General features: G+C 46.4%; 1 protein-coding gene across 4 annotated transcripts in view; it reads right to left on the bottom strand.

Annotated features, from left to right (window-relative positions):
* enox1 (ecto-NOX disulfide-thiol exchanger 1) overlaps positions 1–26,257 on the bottom strand; it is a 73,227-nt gene that overhangs the window by 44,770 nt on the left and 2,200 nt on the right. For 2 of the 4 annotated variants that reach the window (XM_061054085.1, XM_061054082.1), the window contains exon 2: positions 3,834–3,867. The exons of 1 other annotated variant lie outside the window; for it this stretch is intronic. The gene's annotated coding sequence lies outside the window, so the exon portion shown is untranslated. Of the gene's footprint in view, positions 1–3,833; positions 3,868–18,935; positions 19,001–26,257 lie in introns of all 4 variants that reach the window. One more of the 4 variants, XM_061054083.1, reaches the window with a different exon arrangement.

Below are 26,257 nucleotides of genomic sequence, written 5' to 3'. Positions count from 1 at the left end.
CTGGTCCTCTCTGGGTTGTCCTTTTCTTGTTTATTCTTTTGTCGTGTATTCTGCATGAGGACGATTTGTTTCCTGTTTTCTCCTGTAATGATTCTGTTCCTCCGTCCTGCCTCGTCGAGTCACCGCCGCCTCCCCCAGCTCTCTCCTCCGATTGTGTTTTTCTTACTTCTCCTTCTGTTTTTCTGCGCCTCTCTCCTTTTTCTCTCTCTTTTCTCGCCTTCCTCTCTACCAGTCACCGTGATGAAGTGGCCAGTGAGCAGCCGTCTCTGCCGGTAATCACCACGGTAACTCATGGTAGCGCCACGGTGCCGGCAACACGCCATCCATCACCGCCTCCGCTGCTGCAGGGAACTGATATATCAAGATGTAAATTGTGGCCCTGCTGCTCCCCAAGCTCCTCTGCTGTCTCCTCAGAGGAGGAGGAGGACAGAGGAGATGAAGGAGGAGGGAAAGGGGGAGAGGAGAGGAGATGAGGAGAAGATGAGGAGGAGATGAGAAGAGAGGAGAGGAGAAGAGAAGAGAAGAGAAGAGAGGAGAAGAGAGGAGAAGAGAGGAGAAGAGAGGAGATGAGAAGAGAGGAGAGGAGGAGAAGATGAGGAGGAGATGAGAAGAGAGGAGAGGAGAAGAGAAGAGAAGAGAAGAGAGGAGAAGAGAGGAGAAGAGAGGAGAGGAGAGGAGAGGTGTTAGAGAAGAGGAGTTGGTGAGATAAAGAAGATGGCTGAAGTGTAAAAACTAAAATGAAGGATGGTGGAGGAGAAAGAACAGAAGATTTAAACATGCAAACAAAAACAGAAGAGAAGGAGAAAGTAAGATGAGAGAGGAGAGAGGAAATGGAACAGCGGGAGGAGAAGAAAGGAAAAGTGTAGGGAGGAGAAAGCAGCGTGTACGTTGACGACGGAGGTGTTAATCCATCCTAATCCAGTGTTAGTTCTTTCTCTCAGCCTGCACTGACGCACACACACACACACAGATACTTTTATGTGCTTTATAATATTTATATGCTAACATGCTGCAGACACAATAATGCTGGAAAGTCTGAACATCTCCTCCTCATGTTCATCTTTCATGTCATCAGTCTATAACCCTTTTCACACATACGGAAATCTCCTGAAAAACTCCGGAGATTAGTCTACCTGGAGGTTCTTTAGGGTTTTTTGTGAACGCAAACAGCCGCATTTTTCGCGCAGACTTTACCCGGAGTTTCTCCGGCCAGACCCCTAGTATTTTATCTGCAGAATATCAAAGTGAGCTGATGTCTGAACACGGCCAAATATACTTTGGAGGTTTCCATTTCAGCCAATGGGACCCAAGTGACGTTTATATACAGTGACCGGCTAACGTGTCTGCACACGACCACTATGATCTCCGTGCACGAAATTAAACGGCTGCATTATGTTTTCTGTTCATCAGTATGTTGTTCTCCTCTCTTTTGTGGATGTTGTCATTCCATTGGATTACACATAGAATTGATATAAAGGCAAATGTTCTCATTATAGCGTTGTGTAGCGGACTCTGTTGCTTCGGCCGCTACTTCCGCGTTGTTTATTTACGTCACGTCTTACGTCGAGAAATCCCCGGCACCCCCCCTCACCTCTGACAGGGAAAGTCCCCCGCTGTGAGGAGCATATGTGAACGGCTAGTTCGGGAGAATCTCCGGAGAAGTCCTCCTGTAAATATCTAGATATTATCCGGAGTGCATATGAGAAAATAGCTTATGAAACCTTTAGAGCCATTTTACATTATCTTATTTATCTGATACTGACCTCAGTAAAAACCTCATTTCAGCCTCTGCTGCTGTCTCTTTAAGGCTCCTCTTTTAAATGAGGAACAGAAGAGGTTGACTTTAAGGAAAATTGCAGGTTACCTTCTGCGCTCTGTTTAAATGTTATAAAAACGTTGGCAACACTGGGACTTAAACACAATGTGTGTCAACATCAAGCTAACAGAACTAAGATGTGCGAGACAATGAGTCACTGGGAATCATTCAAACTTTATCTGAATATTTGCTTGTGACTCTTTGAATGCACATCCTAAACACAGACTGCAGAGCGTTCACCACCATCGTTTGTGTTTCTGAAGATTAGCAGCCTTTTTAAAAATGGAAGCAGACATTTAGTATTTGAGGTGAACCATTGGGACAAACATGTGAACTGAATATCATTACTGAAGCTTCAAAGCTGCGAGTTCCACCAGGAGGTACAACGACAACCACTCATCATGCTTACATTGATTCAACGTTAACTGAAGTATTTTTCTCTAACTGTAAGAAGGAGTCAGTGTTTGTTGTCTTGAAAGAAATCAGCTACAACCGGCCTGAGAGCAGGAAGTGCATGTGCCACAGAGACACACTGTAAAGACATAAACATTACAAACTTATGTAGAAAACGTAGAGACGCCGTGCTGAGGTCAAGATCTGAACACACAATCTCAGAACAAAGCTCACCGTCCTGTTTCGCATATGAATCACACGAGATCAATCCAACACGCACCTCGCATGACGTGAGAGTCATTGTGCACCTATGGCATCAAAACTGCTCAAATGTACACTTAATGTCGTGAAGAAGGATCGCAGTGTCTCTGCAAACTTAGCGTCTCGGATATTAGCCTGATTTGTTTTCAAAAGGGATAAAAATATAGCATTCAGATGTTTGGATGTAGATCACAACGGCATCGAAGTTTCAACCTTTGAAGAATACGGCATGACCAATAATTGACCTTTGTTTGCTCTCTGATTGATCTGCTGACTCACCAATCAGGGAGCCCCCTCTCATAGCAACTGTTGCCGGGTTACTTCCAGTTAGACAAACTTTGTTGGTTAAATGTGCTTGGGGTGTCTGCAGGAGTGACTCTAAATATCCACATATTTTAGGTTTCTGTTTCTGCATGGACCTGAAGCATTTATCTTTCAGTGATGTCGCTGTGATTTTTAGATTGTGCTCATAACTCTCAGCTGCGTATTGAAGGATCTGTTGGAGACATTTAGAGGATGTTTCAGACCTCTGGCTCCAGAGATGGTCACTGATTCCAGAGGTCAGGCAGGAGAGGTGAGACGGCGAGCAGCGACGGGAGGACAGCTAACTTTAGCCCACATCACTAGCATCAGATATGAATCATATTTTTAGAGATTTTCCTAATACACCCGACCGTACCTCTATCCTGATTCTGTCACTGAGGACGAGTTTAGAAAAGAATCTGATCAACTAAATACGAATAAAAGTCAAATTTTCAACAGTTTCAAACGGGAAGGCGTCGGAGACAAGAGATTTAGTCTAACCTAGTAACAGTAACTAAGGAGGGCAAGGCTTTACAGAGGGTTACTAACAGGTGAGGGAAGGGTTTGAAAAAGGATCAATCATCCTCGAATTTTCCAGGAATCAAAGAATAACCCCCACAACAAGAAAAGCCACACATCAAAACCAAATATGATTCCTGAGTTCTCACATCCTGCTTTGAGGAGTTAAAGACAAAACACAGAATGAGTCAAACTTCTGCTGAATTTTATGAATACAAGCAGCCGGGAAAACCCTGAATCTGATGAGACGTGATGCAGACTTTAAGACTAAACAAAATCCTGTTGTGGTGAGACACGCTCATCAGAAACCATCACACACAGACCACAGCAGCGAGCACAGCCTGATGTTTTTAAAATGAGCTTCTAATGAAAACCAGGACACAGCGAGGAGCAGCATCTTCTGTGATCGACAAACTGAAACCAAGAAAGACAAACTGATCCTGAACATCTGTGCTCATCCTGAGGATGGAGAGATGACGAGATACATGTGTGCAGAAAATAAAAGCCAAGAAGAAGAAACAATTCAAGAGTCAGGACTTACTGTTTGCAGAGCAGCCGATCACGTCTGATGGTCCCTGTGGAGAGAAGATGGAATCCATCAGACTTTATGACCCCGTGTGAGGCGAGAGAGAGAGAGAGAGAGAGAGAGAGAGAGAGAGAGAGAGAGAGATGTGATGTGTTCAGGTTCCAGCCATGACGTCAGCCCTCCCTGTCCCCTCCAGCAACACACCGACTCTGAGAGCGAGTCGCTAATAAAACCACAGCATGATTTACAGCATCCTGAGTCTCACACACACACACACACACTGAGCACCAGCTGGGCGCTGCTGACCTTTCTGAATAAAAGGTGAACGACAGAAACAATGGCAGTAAAACATTAGGCGTGTGTGTGTTTGTGTGTGTGTGTGTGTGTGTGTGGGGATAAAAGAGCTGATGTGATTACACAAATGGCCACTTCATTCAATTATTTCTTTGACAACAATACACAGGAACCAGCCAATCAGAAGCAGCGCTGTGTGACATCACAGATGGTTTATTTTACAGGTCTGTAAAACGTGACCACACACTTTAATGCCGCGAGAAGGAAACTGTGAAAGCCGCTGTGAAGATCACTACACATTAACACTGCAGCCGATGATGATGATTCCAGCATTAAGAGCGTCACAAGAGTCCACTCAGAAATCTGAGCTTGTATTGTTCTTTTCTCGCCTTCTGACGACTCAAAGCGCTTTGACACCGCAGGTCACACCTACACATTCACACACTGATGGTAGAGGCTGCTATGTAAGGAGTCCATCAGTATTAACTCATTCATTCACACGCCGCTGAGGAAGCAGCGGGAGCAACTTGGGGTTAATGTGCGTTCCATTTACCTCGGAAACTCAGATCTCGGGCCTTAGAATGACGTCACGCCCGAGTTAAACGCATTCCAGTTGCAAGTCGGACAAGCAACATGGACGCCTCCAGGAGTACCTTTGTTTTGTTAGCTAATACCTGACGATAACGACACACTTCATGATAGTTTGCACTATACTCTACAATAACACAACAGAGAGAAGTTGCACGATACTATCGGTGTGATTGATTTAATTACAGTTAAAGGGTACGAAGCTGCTAATAAACACTTTACTGTTACTGTTGATGCACGTAGCAGCCATGTTGGATTTGAACTCGGACTACTTACGTTGCTTCACGTTTCCGAGTTAGAGTTCAGACTTCAGGGGGGCGTTCCTGATGACGTATCAGACTGGTAACTCAGAATTTCCGTCCTTGAGAAAATATTTCCCTGACATTAAAGGTCACATATTCTCCTCCTCTTCAAACAGTGTAAATAAGTCTCAGAGCTCCTCAAAATGTGTGTGAAGTTTCTTGTTCTAAATCCACTCTGATCCTGTATTTGATCATGTCTATAAACCCCTCTATTTCAGCCCTGCTCAGAACAGGCTGTTTCTGTGTCTGTACCTTTAAATGTAAATGAGCTGTGTCTGACCACGCCCCCTCTCTGGAAGGGCTTGGGTGTCTCTGGTTTTCTCGCTCCATGTCCTATTGTTTACGGTGAGAAGGCAGACTCAGAGTGCAGAACAAACACCTAGCTGTGGGAGTGTCACCCACCTGGGGGAGGGGTTACTGCCCTTTGTGATGTCATGAAGGGAAAATCTCCAAACGGCCTGTTTGAGCACACATTTTCTAAAAAGTGGAGCAGACAGAAGACAAAGAGGATGGACTTTTCTCATCATTGGTGTGTGTGTGTGTGTGTGTGTAGTGAGTAATCACTGTTAAGTGTTCAGCCAGCTGAAGAGTACAGTATGTTAGTGCCAGAGCGGCCCATATGGCAAAAACAGACCAGAGCCAAGCCAGAGCAGTCCAGACCAGAATGAACCAGTTCAGCTTCCAGCAGCTCCTCTCTGCACACACACACACACACACACACACACACACACACACACACACACACACACACACACACACACACACACACACACACACACACACACACACACACACACACACACACACACACACACACACACACACACACACACACACACGATAATGCATCTCTGAGCCTTTTTAAACATAAACTCCAGAAAATCTCGAGAACATCGAGCCGACTGCTCCTGAAATCTTCCTGAGTTTCCTCGTTCACACGTCCCTCACTGCAGCGGGACACTTTCACAATAAGACAGGACGTCATCACCTCGCACGCTCGCTCGTGGTGAATTTTCCTGAATCTAACGAGCTGCATTCTGAAACCAGCTCAACCTGACTTCACTTGAACATTTGACTTGGAGCTCCTGATAAAGTCGTGGTAAAGACTGTGACTGTTTATAGGACTGACCCTGAACATTTGTATAAAGGAGCTTTGTGTGTGTCTAATAACAGCTCGTTAAACTGCACGTTAAAAAGAGAAACACTCCTCGGAGCGATCTTCACAGACCTGACACCGTTTACCTGAGTGAGTGAGAACACACCTGAACAGCAGGTGAGCTGTTGACCTTTTCTCTCTACCGGCTTTGTCTTTCATTCTTCTTAAATCTCGCCTCTTAGTTCTTTTTATTTCTGTCTTCACGACCTCCTTTTTGTTTTTCCCCCTCTTCATCTCCTCGCTGCTGAAGAACTGATTTGTTATGCTAATGACAGAATAAATCAGCATATCGCTCAATGAGACGAGTCTCTGAGCTGTGATTTAATGACACATCTGTGAGCGTGCAGAGGCAGAGATGACTTTACAGCAGTATGTGTCTGCAGGATCTCCTGAGGCCTGGACTCGTCACATGAAGCTGCAGCATTTGGATCGTTAGAAAGTGAAGAAACACAAACATATCAGAGACTTTCCAAACGTCTCTGCAGGCTTCCCGTTTGTAAAGAGTTCAATAGGACGACATGTTTATAATAACTGGATATGAAGAGCAGCAGACGAAGGAGGCCAGACTCACACACACAGAACCTCATTTATAAATATAACACTTAAACTCTCTCTGCTATGAGTATGAGTGTGAAGTGTGTCTGTGTGAACACTATCCATGAATCCATGAGGTGGGTTTTTATCGGCTCTCAGGTTGCAGAGAAACACTGAACACAGACTGAGAGCTGGTGTGTTCCTTTCAAAATAAAGCTCCAGTCTGCTCAGATGACTCTCTGCATTTGTCACACACACAATAGCTTTTGTCTGCTGAACAAAACACACACTCTAATTGTGTGTCTGTGTGTGTTTCTTCAGTGCGCCCGTCTGCTCATCGTTGTGTTTGTGTTGATCAATCACCGACTCCGAGGAGCAGGTGAGGGGGGGGGGGGGGGGTGCCGTGTACCCACATCCCACCTATTGGCACCGCCGTGTTCCTGCGAGCCCTCGTATAAATCACCGTTAATGACACGGAGAGGAAGAGAGAGAGCGAGAGGAGAAACACCAGGCAGAGGAGGAGGAGGAGGAGGAGGAAGAGAGCTGTTTGGCTAAATGTTCTGATTCTCAGGATGTCGAGGATGTTTGGGGTTTGGAGGACTTCACCTGCATGCAGAGGGAGAAACAGCTGCAGAGGAGGGTTCTGGTCGGATCCATGTGTTTTACATTTCTTTAATTTATTATTAAAAAGTCTTTTCTGAGCGTTTCCTGGACAGCTGGCTGCAGCACTGAGTCCAAACACAGAGTCAGAGCAGCAGCAATAATCCTCATTATTGAATAATCTCATTATTGCTCAACTGGCTGGAGCTCTGTTTCATCCAGAAAATGTCAAACATGTGTTGCTTTGTGTAACCAGTGGAAACCTGAATGTATTCCCTCAACTATCTTCACGCTGAGAAGCTGGAGGCTGCAGACGTTTGGAATTTGCGGAGGGAAGAAAAACAATTATTCTGTTATTGAAATAGTTTCTGGTTTGTGAGGAGCTGCTGCAGCACACATAACAAACTTCACACAACAGTTCTTCATATAGAAACAGATCCTTTCTTCAGAGCCACCAGCCTCCACAAAAGAGAAACTTAGCCTGCAGAACACAGGGACACGGTCTCCTCCGCTCCGCCATCAGGATCATCTGAAGCTGCAGCCTGAGTTCAGTTCAGTTCAGTACGACTCTCCTGCAGGACAATGAGGATGGACACAGGCCATGATTGGATGTGTAAGTGGTTTTAAGAAACTTGACCTCTGAATGCTTGTACATGGGGCGTGCAGACCACCCACTGGTCCTCCTGCGCTCCTTCCAGGTCGACTTCTTAAAAAGAACTGATCTGTGGGTCGTTTAAAGCATTCTGCCGTTGTAGGTAGCTACCACTGGTAGCCTAGTGGTTAGTGCATGCGTCTGTACGGAGGCTGTAGTCCTCCAAACAGACGGCCCGGGTACAGATCCCTCCTGCTCAGGTGATTTATAAATAGATTCAGCCGTGAATAAGTAGAAGAAGAAGAAGAGATGTCAGAGTGTGTTTCCTGCAGCAGAGGAGGAGCGGACTATGTCTCTTTTATCTGCTGCAGAAGAAGAACCTGAACAGACAGTCGGACGGTCTGCATTTTAATGAATGTTTGTTCTGACCTTGGAACAGGACGACGGACAGATTTATTCAGAGTCTCAGCTTCTTCTACAGCTCTTCCTTTCATTCCATAGTGAGGCTTCTTCACCGGCTCAGGTTAAAGTAATTAATGTGCAAATATCCACTGATGGTAACTGTATGCTACGGTGGCCCTGAAGGTCAACTGCAAAAATGCCAAAAGCTGCAGTTCCTCCAATGTCCACTAGAGTCTGTCTCCTGCAGTGAGTCAGTCCCCATAGAGTCCCCATAAACAGTTTGGGTCTATAGAGTTCATTTCTCTCTTCACCTGTACGGCGGAATGTCTATTTACATTAAGGCTCAAAGGGATGTAGAATTAGGGGGCGTGGCCTCTTTGAGTGACAGGTGGGAGCTGCTAGCTGTCTGCTAGGTGTCCCCTCAGCTAATTAATTTCCTGACCTTTAACCTCTGGGCCGTGTTTGTGTGGTTGGAGCCTTTTGGAGATTTGTTCATGTAAATATCAGACTAATAATCTGTCTCTGTGAGTTTTATTGGACTAACAGACCATCCACTTTGTACTACCAGTCAGGGGTTAGGGTTATATACAATATTATATTTTGGTATCTATTTAGTAACTGTGGTTTGTTCTTTGTGTTGAATTTCATACTGCTGTTTTGGCCTGGACTACTGCCTGTACTAAAAGAGATTTTTGTGCCTCCATGGTAAATATTTCAGGTGAAACAAATAGACGTGCAGACTCTCTTTACATCGGTGTCAACACACAGAGATGAAACTGAGCACTACCTCTAATGTAAAGCAAACAAAACCAGCACTCACACATACCACACACCCGTCTCCTCCCAGTATCTCCAGTTTGAGCTCATAAATCTTCCGTCACATTAGGAGCTGTCAGAGGAGGAGAACCTGCTGCTGTTCACCGCTCAACGCAGCTCTGACTTTCATCATGTCCAATTACAGCACAGTCCTGTACACATACACATATATTACACACACACACACGCATAAATCACACACACACACACACACACACACACACACACACACACACACACACACACACACGCACGCACGCATAAAGAAAAATATCACCTCTTCATGTTCAGCTCAAATTAAATTGATAGAATAAGTCATCATCGTACACACAGCTGATTATCCTCGAGAGCTGCACCGGAAAAAAATCCTGAATGAGAACAAAGAGATTTCACAGCAGCTCCATCACCCCCGACACACACACACACACGTATACATACACACACACACATTCCCACAGGATGTCCACGGAGACTCCCTCCAATAAAGAGGATTATAGATTTTGCCCTGTGCACCCAAGTGTTTCCAATGAAATATCGGCCTCCTCCTGCACAAGTCATTAAAATTTAAACCATCCCCCTTTTAGCTGAATATCACTGTACTACTGTGCATGCATCACAGCGTGTGTGTGTCTGTGTGTGAGTGAGTGAGTGTGTGAATGTCAGTGTTTGTGTGAGAGGATGCATGCGAGGGTGTGAGAAAATTAGAAAGAGAGATAAGAGGATGTGGGAGTGAGACGTGTTTCTTTTCTCTGCGGCCCTGCAGGCTCCAACACAAGAAACAAACCTGAACCATGGAGGAGGAGGAGGAGGAGCGGGGGAGGAGGGGGGAGGAGTAGGAGGGGGAGGAGGAGATGGAGGAGCGGGGGGATGGAGAGAGGCAGAGATGAATGTTACATTTACATTTTTCTCCGAGCTGATGGTGTCAGCAGGAAATACATATTTATGTTGAGGCAGGAGGGAAAAAGCTGCATGCTAACACATAAACAAACACACACACACACACACACACACACACACACACACACACACACACACACACAAAACACAGAGACATGACAAGAATCTGTAACCAAGAGGAGAAAATTCAACATTTACTGAAAGATTTAAAGGGTTATTCAGGTATTTCTAAACCTGAGGCCAATTTAACAAACTGAAGTCTTGATGACGAACAGGGGAGACTGTAACGTCTGCAGCAGGTAAACAGGCTGTAACGTCTGCAGGTAAACAGACTGTAACGTTTGCAGGTAAACAGACTGTAACGTTTGCAGCAGGTAAACAGACTGTAACGTCTGCAGGTAAACAGACTGTAACGTTTGCAGCAGGTAAACAGACTGTAACGTCTGCAGGTAAACAGACTGTAACGTTTGCAACAGGTAAACAGACTGTAACGTTTGCAGCAGGTAAACAGGCTGTAACGTCTGCAGCAGGTAAACAGGCTGTAATGTCTGCAGCAGGTAAACAGACTGTAACGTCTGCAGCAGGTAAACAGACTATAACGTCTGCAGGTAAACAGACTGTAACGACTGCAGCAGGTAAACAGACTATAACGTCTGAAGGTAAACAGACTGTAACGACTGCAGGTAAACAGACTGTAACGTCTGCAGCAGGTAAACAGGCTGTAACGTCTGCAGGTAAACAGACTGTAACGTTTGCAGCAGGTAAACAGACTGTAACGTTTGCAGCAGGTAAACAGGCTGTAACGTCTGCAGCAGGTAAACAGGCTGTAATGTCTGCAGGTAAACAGACTGTAACGTTTGCAGCAGGTAAACAGACTGTAACGTCTGCAGCAGGTAAACAGACTGTAACGTCTGCAGGTAAACAGACTGTAACGTCTGCAGCAGGTAAACAGACTGTAACGTCTGCAGCAGGTAAACAGACTGTAACGTTTGCAGCAGGTGAACAGACTGTAACGACTGCAGCAGGTAAACAGGCTGTAACGTCTGCAGCAGGTAAACAGGCTGTAACGTCTGCAGGTAAACAGATTGTAACGTTTGCAGCAGGTAAACAGACTATAACGTCTGCAGGTAAACAGACTGTAACGTCTGCAGCAGGTAAACAGACTATAACGTCTGCAGGTAAACAGACTGTAACGACTGCAGGTAAACAGACTGTAACGTCTGCAGCAGGTAAACAGGCTGTAACGTCTGCAGGTAAACAGACTGTAACGTCTGCAGGTAAACAGGCTGTAACGTCTGCAGGTAAACAGGCTGTAACGTCTGCAGGTAAACAGAGTATAACGACTGCAGCAGGTAAACAGGCTGTAACGTCTGCAGCAGGTAAACAGGCTGTAACGTCTGCAGGTAAACAGATTGTAACGTTTGCAGCAGGTAAACAGACTATAACGTCTGCAGGTAAACAGACTGTAACGTCTGCAGCAGGTAAACAGACTATAACGTCTGCAGGTAAACAGACTGTAACGACTGCAGGTAAACAGACTGTAACGTCTGCAGCAGGTAAACAGGCTGTAACGTCTGCAGGTAAACAGACTGTAACGTCTGCAGGTAAACAGGCTGTAACGTCTGCAGGTAAACAGGCTGTAACGTCTGCAGGTAAACAGACTATAACGACTGCAGCAGGTAAACAGGCTGTAACGTCTGCAGGTAAACAGACTGTAACGTCTGCAGCAGGTAAACAGGCTGTAACGTCTGCAGCAGGTAAACAGACTGTAACGTCTGCAGGTAAACAGACTGTAACGTCTGCAGGTAAACAGGCTGTAACGTCTGCAGCAGGTTAACAGACCGTAACGTCTGCAGCCGGTTAACAGGCCGTAACGTCTGCAGCAGGTAAACAGACTGTCACGTCTGCAGGTAAACAGACTGTAACGTCTGCAGGTAAACAGACTGTAACGTCTGCAGGTAAACAGGCTGTAACGTCTGCAGCAGGTTAACAGACCGTAACGTCTGCAGCCGGTTAACAGGCCGTAACGTCTGCAGCAGGTAAACAGACTGTAACGTCTGCAGGTAAACAGGCTTTAACGTCTGCAGCAGGTAAACAGACTGTAACGTCTGCAGGTAAACAGACTGTAACGTCTGCAGGTAAACAGGCTGTAACGTCTGCAGCAGGTTAACAGACTGTAACGTCTGCAGCAGGTTAACAGGCTGTAACGTCTGCAGCAGGTTAACAGGCTGTAACGTCTGCAGCAGGTAAACAGACTGTAACGTCTGCAGCAGGTTAACAGACTGTAACGTCTGCAGGTAAACAGACTGTAACGTCTGCAGCAGGTTAACAGACTGTAACGTCTGCAGCAGGTAAACAGGCTGTAACGTCTGCAGCAGGTTAACAGACTGTAACGTCTGCAGCAGGTTAACAGGCTGTAACGTCTGCAGCAGGTTAACAGGCTGTAACGTCTGCAGCAGGTAAACAGACTGTAACGTCTGCAGCAGGTTAACAGACTGTAACGTCTGCAGGTAAACAGACTGTAACGTCTGCAGCAGGTTAACAGACTGTAACGTCTGCAGCAGGTAAACAGACTGTAACGTCTGCAGCAGGTTAACAGACTGTAACGTCTGCAGCAGGTAAACAGGCTGTAACGTCTGCAGCAGGTTAACAGGCTGTAACGTCTGCAGCAGGTTAACAGGCTGTAACGTCTGCAGCAGGTTAACAGACTGTAACGTCTGCAGCAGCTAAACATGCTGTAACGTCTGCAGCAGGTTAACAGGCTGTAACGTCTGCAGCAGGTTAACAGGCTGTAACGTCTGCAGCAGGTTAACAGACTGTAACGTCTGCAGCAGGTAAACAGGCTGTAACGTCTGCAGCAGGTTAACAGACTGTAACGTCTGCAGGTAAACAGACTGTAACGTCTGCAGGTAAACAGGCTGTAACGTCTGCAGCAGGTTAACAGACCGTAACGTCTGCAGGTAAACAGACTGTAACGTCTGCAGGTAAACAGGCTGTAACGTCTGCAGCAGGTTAACAGACCGTAACGTCTGCAGGTAAACAGGCTGTAACGTCTGCAGCAGGTTAACAGACCGTAACGTCTGCAGCAGGTTAACAGAATGTAACGTCTGCAGCAGGTTAACAGGCTGTAACGTCTGCAGCAGGTTAACAGAATGTAACGTCTGCAGCAGGTTAACAGGCCGTAACGTCTGCAGCAGGTTAACAGGCTGTAACGTCTGCAGCAGGTTAACAGGCTGTAACGTCTGCAGCAGGTTAACAGGCTGTAACGTCTGCAGCAGGTTAACAGAATGTAACGTCTGCAGCAGGTTAACAGGCCGTAACGTCTGCAGCAGGTTAACAGGCTGTAACGTCTGCAGCAGGTTAACAGAATGTAACGTCTGCAGCAGGTTAACATAATGTAACGTCTGCAGCAGGTTAACAGGCTGTAACGTCTGCAGCAGGTTAACAGAATGTAACGTCTGCAGCAGGTTAACAGGCCGTAACGTCTGCAGCAGGTTAACAGGCTGTAACGTCTGCAGCAGGTTAACAGAATGTAACGTCTGCAGCAGGTTAACAGGCCGTAACGTCTGCAGCAGGTTAACAGGCTGTAACGTCTGCAGCAGGTTAACAGAATGTAACGTCTGCAGCAGGTTAACAGGCCGTAACGTCTGCAGCAGGTTAACAGGCTGTAACGTCTGCAGCAGGTTAACAGAATGTAACGTCTGCAGCAGGTTAACAGAATGTAACGTCTGCAGCAGGTTAACAGGCTGTAACGTCTGCAGCAGGTTAACAGACTGTAACGTCTGCAGCAGGTAAACAGACTGTAACGTCTGCAGCAGGTTAACAGACTGTAACGTCTGCAGCAGGTAAACAGGCTGTAACGTCTGCAGCAGGTTAACAGGCTGTAACGTCTGCAGCAGGTTAACAGGCTGTAACGTCTGCAGCAGGTTAACAGACTGTAACGTCTGCAGCAGCTAAACATGCTGTAACGTCTGCAGCAGGTTAACAGGCTGTAACGTCTGCAGCAGGTTAACAGGCTGTAACGTCTGCAGCAGGTTAACAGACTGTAACGTCTGCAGCAGGTAAACAGGCTGTAACGTCTGCAGCAGGTTAACAGACTGTAACGTCTGCAGGTAAACAGACTGTAACGTCTGCAGGTAAACAGGCTGTAACGTCTGCAGCAGGTTAACAGACCGTAACGTCTGCAGGTAAACAGACTGTAACGTCTGCAGGTAAACAGGCTGTAACGTCTGCAGCAGGTTAACAGACCGTAACGTCTGCAGGTAAACAGGCTGTAACGTCTGCAGCAGGTTAACAGACCGTAACGTCTGCAGCAGGTTAACAGAATGTAACGTCTGCAGCAGGTTAACAGGCTGTAACGTCTGCAGCAGGTTAACAGAATGTAACGTCTGCAGCAGGTTAACAGGCCGTAACGTCTGCAGCAGGTTAACAGGCTGTAACGTCTGCAGCAGGTTAACAGGCTGTAACGTCTGCAGCAGGTTAACAGGCTGTAACGTCTGCAGCAGGTTAACAGAATGTAACGTCTGCAGCAGGTTAACAGGCCGTAACGTCTGCAGCAGGTTAACAGGCTGTAACGTCTGCAGCAGGTTAACAGAATGTAACGTCTGCAGCAGGTTAACAGGCTGTAACGTCTGCAGCAGGTTAACAGAATGTAACGTCTGCAGCAGGTTAACAGAATGTAACGTCTGCAGCAGGTTAACAGGCCGTAACGTCTGCAGCAGGTTAACAGGCTGTAACGTCTGCAGCAGGTTAACAGAATGTAACGTCTGCAGCAGGTTAACAGGCCGTAACGTCTGCAGCAGGTTAACAGGCTGTAACGTCTGCAGCAGGTTAACAGAATGTAACGTCTGCAGCAGGTTAACAGGCCGTAACGTCTGCAGCAGGTTAACAGGCTGTAACGTCTGCAGCAGGTTAACAGAATGTAACGTCTGCAGCAGGTTAACAGAATGTAACGTCTGCAGCAGGTTAACAGGCTGTAACGTCTGCAGCAGGTTAACAGAATGTAACGTCTGCAGCAGGTTAACAGGCTGTAACGTCTGCAGCAGGTTAACAGGCTGTAACGTCTGCAGCAGGTTAACAGGCTGTAACATCTGCAGCAGGTAAACAGACTGTAACGACAGCAGCAGGTAAACAGGCTGTAACGTCTGCAGCAGGTAAACAGGCTGTAACGTCTGCAGGTAAACAGATTGTAACGTTTGCAGCAGGTAAACAGACTGTAACGTCTGCAGCAGGTAAACAGACTATAACGTCTGCAGGTAAACAGACTGTAACGTCTGCAGCAGGTAAACAGACTATAACGTCTGCAGGTAAACAGACTGTAACGACTGCAGGTAAACAGACTGTAACGTCTGCAGCAGGTAAACAGGCTGTAACGTCTGCAGGTAAACAGACTGTAACGTCTGCAGGTAAACAGGCTGTAACGTCTGCAGGTAAACAGGCTGTAACGTCTGCAGGTAAACAGACTATAACGACTGCAGCAGGTAAACAGGCTGTAACGTCTGCAGGTAAACAGACTGTAACGTCTGCAGCAGGTAAACAGGCTGTAACGTCTGCAGCAGGTAAACAGACTGTAACGTCTGCAGGTAAACAGACTGTAACGTCTGCAGGTAAACAGGCTGTAACGTCTGCAGCAGGTTAACAGACCGTAACGTCTGCAGCAGGTTAACAGGCTGTAACGTCTGCAGCAGGTTAACAGACTGTAACGTCTGCAGCAGGTTAACAGGCTGTAACGTCTGCAGTAGGTTAACAGGCTGTAACGTCTGCAGCAGGTAAACAGACTGTAACGTCTGCAGCAGGTTAACAGACTGTAACGTCTGCAGGTAAACAGACTGTAACGTCTGCAGCAGGTTAACAGACTGTAACGTCTGCAGCAGGTAAACAGACTGTAACGTCTGCAGCAGGTTAACAGACTGTAACGTCTGCAGCAGGTAAACAGGCTGTAACGTCTGCAGCAGGTAAACAGGCTGTAACGTCTGCAGCAGGTTAACAGGCTGTAACGTCTGCAGCAGGTTAACAGACTGTAACGTCTGCAGCAGCTAAACATGCTGTAACGTCTGCAGCAGGTTAACAGGCTGTAACGTCTGCAGCAGGTTAACAGGCTGTAACGTCTGCAGCAGGTTAACAGACTGTAACGTCTGCAGCAGGTAAACAGGCTGTAACGTCTGCAGCAGGTTAACAGACTGTAACGTCTGCAGGTAAACAGACTGTAACGTCTGCAGGTAAACAGGCTGTAACGTCTGCAGCAGGTTAACAGACCGTAACGTCTGCAGGTAAACAGACTGTAACGTCTGCAGGTAAACAGGCTGTAACGTCTGCAGCAGGTTAACAGACCGTAACGTCTGCAGGTAAACAGGCTGTAACGTCTGCAGCAGGTTAACAGACCGTAACGTCTGCAGCAGGTTAACAGAATGTAACGTCTGCAGCAGGTTAACAGGCTGTAACGTCTGCAGCAGGTTAACAGAATGTAACGTCTGCAGCAGGTTAACAGGCCGTAACGTCTGCAGCAGGTTAACAGGCTGTAACGTCTGCAGCAGGTTAACAGGCTGTAACGTCTGCAGCAGGTTAACAGGCTGTAACGTCTGCAGCAGGTTAACAGACTGTAACGTCTGCAGCAGGTTAACAGGCCGTAACGTCTGCAGCAGGTTAACAGGCTGTAACGTCTGCAGCAGGTTAACAGAATGTAACGTCTGCAGCAGGTTAACATAATGTAACGTCTGCAGCAGTTTAACAGGCTGTAACGTCTGCAGCAGGTTAACAGAATGTAACGTCTGCAGCAGGTTAACAGGCCGTAACGTCTGCAGCAGGTTAACAGGCTGTAACGTCTGCAGCAGGTTAACAGAATGTAACGTCTGCAGCAGGTTAACAGGCCGTAACGTCTGCAGCAGGTTAACAGGCTGTAACGTCTGCAGCAGGTTAACAGAATGTAACGTCTGCAGCAGGTTAACAGGCCGTAACGTCTGCAGCAGGTTAACAGGCTGTAACGTCTGCAGCAGGTTAACAGAATGTAACGTCTGCAGCAGGTTAACAGAATGTAACGTCTGCAGCAGGTTAACAGGCTGTAACGTCTGCAGCAGGTTAACAGGCTGTAACGTCTGCAGCAGGTTAACAGACCGTAACGTCTGCAGCAGGTTAACAGGCTGTAACATCTGCAGCAGAACTCTGACCCGGTTTCTCATGTTTGTGCGCTGGTTCTGATGTGGTCTCTGGTGTCCATGTCGGATCTCAGTGGGCGATCGATCTGACCAATTAACAAACTTAGCAAAGACACAAACACACCCACACACACACACATGAGCTGGTTCTCTCCTGTTGCTTAGCAACCTGATAACTCAAAGACTTGTGGGATAAAATGCATGGACGAGCACCAGAGTAAAAACACCTCCTCTCTCTCTCTCTCTCCTCTGTGTGTCAGCTGAACATTAACAAACTGATTTTATGCTTTTAAATCACATTTGATGTTTATTATGAAACATCAGCAGCTGATCAAATCTCCCATATGAAAGACAGGAGCGTTTGGTGTGCGTTTAAGCTGGCCTGGCCTTCACAGTCGGCCAGCTCTGGACTCTTTACCATCAGGGGGAACATAAACTGAACCTATCAGAATATTTCCAAACTCTCGGGGCAGGTAGAAAGGTTTAAGGTTTAGACACAGCAGTTCAATGTCCTTGTTTCAGACAGTTTCCTGAACTGTGCGCTGCTTTACATCCACGCAGAGCCCGCCTCCTCTGCTCTTCCCAGAGACCTCACTTCGGTCAGCGCGGATGTGGCTGAAACCTTCGATTTCGACCAAATTGAGTACATCTGATGTTAACCATGTTTCACTTATGGTCATTATGCAGGACTCACGGTATTCAAAGCAGGTTTTGGACAGCAGACAGAGTTGTTTTCAGTGATCTAGCTTTGCTCAGGGTTAGAGATGGAAGTGGTGGTCGGCTTCCTCTCCTTCTCAGCCGCTTTGGGACGCCTCCTCTCGGGCCTCTTTTTCTCACTCTCTGTCTGAGAAAAACTGATTCGCACTCACAGGAGAGAATGAACATCCATTAGAGAGAGAACAGAGTGATTTTACTCTTATGTGGTTTTGTGTCCCCAAGCACATGTTTATCCGATCATCGCCAGCTCAGTGTCACTGTGTTCTAGACATGTTGAAGATCTAAAGTTGTGCGAAACCAAGATTTTAAATAAAAGGGCGTGGCCGCGGCGTACTGTCAAGCTTTGATGTCTCGGTGCACCCTTGTGACAGTTTTTCAAGAGGCCACCCCCAAGAGGTTTTTTCCCCGACATGCATGACATTTTTTTTGCATATTAACCATGTCAGGACTTTGATAAAATGTCACGGTGTCCATTGTCAAAACCCAACAGGAAGCCCGCCATAATTTTTTGAATTTCGAAATAACGGCCCTTGCGGTTTTAATTTTTATTTGCAACTCAACGACATGAAAACACAAAGTTGAGGTTGAATTTTTAGTCTTTGGTTAAATCACTTTCGGAACTTGCATTTTGCTGCGTTTGAAGAGTTTGTAGTTCTTTGTGCACATAAAGCAGCTTGTCATTTGAACGAGCTGCAGCACTTAGAAGCATTTTAGCCATGCTCTACAAACCACAGAAGACCTTTGTCTTCGCTCTCTCTCTCTCTCTCTCTCTCTCTGCTCACCCTCCGGCTCCGCACAGAAAGGTTGAGCGATGAACTCTGACGTCTCAACAACACAACACGGCTGTCCTGAATAGACCAAACTCAAACTCAAACATGCAGATTTTATGTGCAGAGCGACGTCAGACCAGAGACAGAGTCAGGTTTCAGGTCGTGCAGAGCAGCGAGCGTTTTCTGTGGAAATGTAATTAAAAAGAAAACCTGCACTTCTCTGAGCTCGTTTCAGGGTCGGCTAAGGAGACATTTGGTTCCAGCTCAGTCGGAAAAAGTCAACAGTTAAAAAACCAACCTCGAGTTTCCATCAGCTGCAGAGCCAGAGGGTCGTCATGAGCAGCAGAGAAACAAACACAGGACCTGAAGAGGAGAGAACGAGCGACACTTTGAGCTGCCAGAGAGAATCAGACGTGTGGAGGGATCAATTGTCAGAATGAGGAGACATCGCTGAGCTCCCGGAAGTTTAGAAATACACAAGATTAGAAAATAAACAGTGTGAATCACAAACAGCACACCAGCCAGACTGTGTAAATGCTCCCTCCTTTGTAACCTTCAATATCAAAAGATTCATCTTCTTTAATTTTAATGATTGTATCAAAAGTCCTGTAGCTTTAGAAGGAAAACTAACTTAAGTTTTTAACCAAAAGCGAAAGAGAGAAAGAGAGAGGAGCGGAGGTCGTTTCAAACTCACAGGTCAGTGAAGGGACGTTTCTCGGGTCCTTTGGCGTCTCCTACAGATTCAGAAGTCACGTTTAATGTCTCTTAGGCAGAAACCAGCCGAGGTGACCGAACGCTGGAAACGTCTTTGTGCAGTGTGGACAGTGTGCAGCAGTTTGTCTGTGATTTTTTGGGGTTATTAAAAAAGCTAGAAATGACCCAATAACGGACTTCTGATTTTGTTGCTGCAATGTGTAAACAGGTTTTGATTTGATTTTTATTCTATCCAAGTTAAAAAAAAGTCTGAATCTGACTATCTACTTCTCAAGTCTTTTAAATTGCATCCACGTTTCCTTCACTTGCATCCTTTCCTTGCATGTCAGTCCCTCCTACCAGAGATGCCTGGACAGACGCGAGGAATCGAAGCAGAGGAGAGACCTCCACATGCCCGTGGAGAGGGAATGAGAAAGTGTACGGTACAGGATGTTTGGTGGTTGAACTGTGAGTCTCTGTGGTCACCGGTCAGGCTCGCGGTCACAGCTGAATTGTGGGAGATGTAGTTTGGTGTGAGATGTGTCTGCAGGGGACAAGAAGCCGTCTGACCCCATTCATCAGAGAGAGCATCAGAGCAGAAGACGCTCAGCAGCCATTACTGTCACACACTGCACACACACACACACACACACACACACACACACACACACACACACACACACACACACACACACTGCAGACAAATACACACACACACTGCAGACAAACACACACACACACATACTGCAGACAAATACACACACACACACACACACACACACTGCACACACACACACACACACACACACTGCACACACTGCACACACACACACACACACACTGCACACACTGCACACACTGCACACACACACACACACACTGCACACACACACACACACACACACACACACACACACTGCACACACACACACACTGCACACACACACACACACACACACTGCACACACACACTGCACACACACACACACACACACACACTTCACGTACACACACACACGCACACACACACACACACACACACACACACACACACACACACACACACACACACACACACACACACACACACACACACACACACACACTGCAGACACATCCTTGCAGAGTTCACTCATGCACACAGCCAAAGGAACACAAACTCTGCAGCTGTGTTTAAACCATCCAAGAAGTCGGAGCTGTAGTGTGTTTCTTTTAGTGGCTGAAATAATGAAATGATAGAATAACTTAATAACATGTTTGAATTCATCAGCGTGTACCTGTTCCTGTGTCTTGTTAGCTCATTAACTAGCTAATGCATCAGCCTCTGACTCTTCCAGCTTCACCTTCTCGCTCCAACGTGGTCACTTCCTGCCCCATAAAACCAAGATGGTGGCTGAATAACACTTAACTGGAGAGGCTCCACAGAGCCTGAACCACCTGACGTTAAACCAGGTCACGGTCAGACTGCAGACGAACGGAAACGCATTCTTCATCATCATCGTCAAAGTGAGGAAGACCGAAGAATCACAATCTCAGGCCAACGATCCACTGAAAACAGAAACGTTTTCCTCTTTAAGACGACAACATTTTGAAAACAACCTCTGTGCTCAAGGATCCACAAAAACATATAAACTCTCTGTAGTCTACATGCCAGGCCAGTAGCTGTCAGTGTACAGAGGGAGGGGTCACTTCGTCCCCCCATGATGCCTCGAGACATTCAGGTTGAAGGCGAAGCGTCACAGGGATGTAAATATGGCGTCCTGAAAACGTCTGTCTGAATCGGGCTTTGTTACAGGATGATTGTTTCCTGGTGAGTAGGAGTTCAGATTAAACGTCTTCGTGGGCTGATATCTTTTTATAGACTTCATTAACGCTAAACGGGCCGATGAGCAGTGGGAGCGTTCTGTTTGGATTTGATCGCTTCTGAATCATTTCTGACGTTCTCAGAAGAAAAGCGATGACAGATCTTTATGTAGAGAGATCGACTGTGAACACCAAACACTCGCTGCTCGGTCTTATCTCACGCTGCTTCCTGCTTCTCGACTACTTGGCCCGAGGTGAAAACGTTCTGATGAACCCTAAAGGATTCACACAGTCGGTACTGAAGCCGTTTGTTTTCTCTGCACAGTCGAGTCCAGAGAGCGATGCTCTCTCTCTCTGACCTCATCAGACCTGCTGCAGCCTGCAGCCGGCTCTGAACCTTACACACAGTGAGGATCAGAGCAGCTGCAGTGTGTTCATTAAAAGTGAGACGCACACACAGTGTGAGCGTGTGTGTGTGTGTGTGTGTGTGTGTGTGTGTGTAGCAGAGGGCTTGGCAGCTGGTTCCTGTATTGTCCCCTCTGAAATGGTTCTTCTTCTTCTCTCTCCGCAGCCGACTGCTCTGCAAGAAAACCTCATCGCTCACTGTCCTCCACTGTCACTGTGATGTCACTGTGATGTCACACTGATGTCCAGAGCTGGGCACACGGTCTGATTGGACACACAGGTGCTGACAGGAAGTGACCAGAGGCAGAGCGCGGCGTTGACGGACCACGGCACCCATGGAGTGGAAACTGTGAGTGACTCTATTCAGACCGCCGTTCAAGGTGTGATATTTACGTCCCTTTACTCCTTCAGCTTGAATGTCACGGCGGCGTAACAGGGAGACGAAGTGATCCGCCCTCTCTGCTGCCTTCAGGGGTATTAACAGGTAAGAACAGGGGCGGAGCCAGCGAGGGAGAGCAGCGCTGTGTGTGCGCATGTCTGACTGTGTTTGTATGTGAAGCTCACTCCTACAACACGGTAACACGATGTGAAGTCACAGACTGGAACACTGATATCACGCCGTTGTAGAATCAAGATGAGCGTTTTCAGGCTTAGCGAGAGCGGAGCTTCGTTACGCTGCTGCAGCAGAACTGAGGAGCGACTGATGTCCAGCGTCCGGCGGGACCGACTTTGGTCCTGTTTCCTTTTGACTAAAATCATTTCAGAGATTAAACTTCTGCTGTCATGACATCTTAAAATGTCAAAGCAGAGACAGTTTGTCCAAAAGAAGAAGGAGTCTGTTTCTGATTGAAGAGAAAAATCATCCAGACAAAAACAAAAACTTCAGCAGAGCCAAGAGAGAGTCGAAAAACGAATTCATACCAGACCTCACACACACACACACACACACACACACACACACACACACACACACACACACACACACACACACACACACACAATGTCAGAGTGTTGAATGAATGTTTGGTTTAGCCGACACAATGAATCAACAGAGATACACATCATGTCACACACTCCACATTGACCTGCATTTAACCCTGAGAGAGAGTGTGTGTGTGTGTGTGTGTGTGTGTGTGTGTGTGTGTGTGTGTGTGTGTGTGTGTGTGTGTGTGTGTGTGTGTGTCATCCTTCTTCAGTTGGCTTAATGGGAAGAGCAAGAGCCTGCAGCTTATCTACACACCTCAAACAGGGGCGTCTCCTGGATTTATCTGAACGGCTCTCACATTAGGCCCCTCCCCCACATCCTAGCCAACCCTGAGATCTCACTATAACCACACCGCCATTCCACTAATGAGTCAATAAAAGATTTAAATTAATGTTTCCTCCAATACTTCAATGATCAACACTGTCGGAAAAACACTGCAGCTTCAAAATCATCCCTCATCGTCAATGACTTTACAGACACGGTCTTTATAAAGCAGAGGAAACTATCAGAATATTTTACAGTTTGTTTCAATTCTCGAGGGTAGAGGAATATTTACGTCATGTTTCTAACTTTAATCATTGTTCAAAATGTTTTCTGTTTTCATTTGATGAGACTGGATGAAAATGCTAACGTCAGAATTCTCTGCTTTTGTTTTCGTGATGACTGACCTGAAGTAACCTTTGAGCTCCGGCTTTGCAGATTTTAGAGATATGAAACACCTGAAGATAACTCAAATGAAGCGATGTATTAGCAGACTCGTTCAGAGTCAGACGCTCTGACGTTGTTCTACATGTTCCTCTGCAGCACATGTTGACCTGCGACCCTGCATGTTGCCTGCAGGCGTCCAGATGCAGCACAGTAGCAAACGTTTTCACACACGCTCAGACAGAAAAAAACGATCACAGAGCTGTTAAACACATCATCAGAGTGCGAGCTGGTTCTCATCAGCTGGAGCTCAAACTGTGGAACAACTCGGAGCCGGTCCTGGACCGCAGCTCTGCAGAGTCTTCCAGCACTGATGAGATTTAAAAGGAGTCTCAGAGTGACAGAGGAGGATCTGATCTCTGCAGCAGTTGTCCCACCAACCCAAAGTCCGACCAGGTCTCTTCCAAAACCGCAGACGTTGGTGACTGGTTCTGTGTGCGATGAAGCTTTCTGACTAATAATGAAATCACTAAATGATGATAAAAACATACATACTGCACCGTCACAGAGATAGGAAGTACATCCTACTTTCTGTAGCTCTGCAGCACAAACCAGGACCCCACATCTGGTGCGCGCACACACACACACACACACACACACACACACACACACACACACACACACACACACACACACACACTCCATTGTGTGGATCAGAAAGCTCTTCAGTCACAGCGGCTCTTTGCCTCCGGCTGCTCGTCTTCCTCCATCACTGGAGCAGAGTCGCTTTGATGTGCTGCCACTGTGTGTGTGTGTGTGTGTGTGTGTGTGTGTGTGTGTGCGTGCGTGCGTGCGTGCGTGCGTGTGTGTCTTCATGGAGCTCATATATTTCAGTCAGAAGACATAAATCAGATTTAGTGTGGTTCAGTTTCTACAATGATGATTGAATGTTTTAATATTGATGTTAATTTAGAATCTGATTGTTGTTAATCAATTATTTGATTATTTGATTAATTTAATAATTAGCATTCGGTAGCAAACTATCACATTTATAATAAATCTCAGACCCCCATTCGTTCTTAAAGGCTTAAATATAATAGAAATCAAGTATATCCTCTGAAAATAACTCTGTGAGTAATGACTGTCTACAATGGGTGTAACACCCGAGTCCCACTGTCTGTGATGTTTTCAGAGTTTTCAGAGTCATATTTTCAGTTTGTTGACATCGCCAGGATGGCGGCTGACTCAGAAGAATAACATACTGTACTCACTGCTTAGCTGTGTTTCTAGATCACACTCATTTGGGGTAAATTCACATGCAGTGTGAAGATACGAGCATAATAAAGATCGTTAGCATTAGCATGCTAACACAACAATGCACCGCAAGTTGTTTTGGTTTCATGCTGGTGCTCAAGGGTGACACCTGCTGGATCAAAAAATATAAAGCATATAAAGCCTTTAAAGGTGAATATTTTCCTCTCTGTTTGAAGTCCTCTGATCGGCTCTTTACTGTGATGCACCTGAGCTAGCATGCGGTAGCTTACAGTGTACACGCTACGTCCAGCGTCTGTCTGTCAGTCAGCGTCTGAAGTCACCATGGCAACAGCAGGCATGCCTGTTTGATGTGTCTTCCTCCTCCAATCACCAAGAATACGAACGAGAGAAACGCTGGCAGGAAATATCTATTAACCCTCCAAACCCTCCATCTGAATATTTGTTCAGATTTAGCTGCTAGTTAGCTCGTGTTTGTTGGTGATGCTGTGTGTGTGTGCCACGCCTTTCGTGCAATCGTACAGAGAACGCCGGTTTAACAGTATTTATCTGATGGAGGATCTCAGAGTTTAAATGATCAGATAGAGGAGGAAAAACAGCTGAGAGGAGTCAGAGAGAGAAATGGGTCTGAATCCTCAATCACTGGATCAATACACACACACACACACACACACACACACACACACACACACACACACACACACACACACACACACACACACACACACACACACACACACACACAGAGCTCTCTTTATTGATTTCTCTTTATTGATTTCTCTCTCGGCTCTCTCACCATGAAGACGCTGAGCTACAAAGCGTCTCACAGACATCACAGTCATCCAGATTTTAGACAAACGGGAGAAAAAGAAGATAAAACCTGCACGCTCTTCATCAAGACTACGAGAAAGTCAATCAAAATGTTTTAACCTCACTGATCTCAGAGAAGACGGCTGACAAAGACCAGAGGCCAGGGCTGAGATAACCACGGCGAAATGACGATTTCTAAAAGTCCAAAGTAAAGCTCTGTCTGTACGGAGCGCTGAGGAGACATCGGCAGAAAATAATAAAAATATGTTTCTACATAACCAGGAAGTATGTAGATGTAGATTTATCATTTCTTTGTTCCCATGTCCTCTTCGAGCCTCCATAGGTCCGTCCTCAAGAGGAGAAGGAAACTAAATGTTAAAAAAAAAGATACTTGCACCCGTATTACGTTCTGACACGATGTGGATTAAACACAAAAGATGTGCCCATCCTTGAGGCGCTGGTGGCACAGTGGTTGGTGCACGCACCCCATGTATGGAGGCTGTGGTCCTCCAAGCGGGCGGCCTGGTTCGAATCCCTCCTGTGGTTCCTTTCCCGCATGTCATTCCCCTCTCTCTCTCTCTTACCGATTTCTGACTCTATCCACTGTCCTGTCTCTCTATTAAAAACACAAAAAACGAAAAAAAAAAAAAACCGTGCCCATCCTTAGAGTGGTGGTACATTACAAAGTTGATGTGGTTCACACACACACACACAGTCTCTTTCTCATGATGGTGGGTTTGTCTCTCGTGATTATTTCCTCCGGAGGTGAATCTCTGTTTGTTATAAATACCAGCACATTCTGCTCGCTGCTCCCCGTGAGCTGCAGTGTGAGGTCAGCACCGAGTGTGATGAAGAATAATCACATTATGAAGCTGAAACACACGACAACACGGTGCTGTGTGTGTGTGTGTGTGTGTGTGTGTGTGAGAGTGTTGTCCCGGCAGGCCCTGAGGCATGCTGGGAGATCTGCAGGGTTACACAGCCACTGTAATCCCCTCAGGTGACGA

This window comes from Labrus mixtus, chromosome 13 (genome assembly GCF_963584025.1).
Source record: "Labrus mixtus chromosome 13, fLabMix1.1, whole genome shotgun sequence".
Classification (NCBI taxonomy): Eukaryota; Metazoa; Chordata; class Actinopteri; order Labriformes; family Labridae; genus Labrus; species Labrus mixtus.
This window is presented reverse-complemented; position numbering and strand designations above follow the sequence as displayed.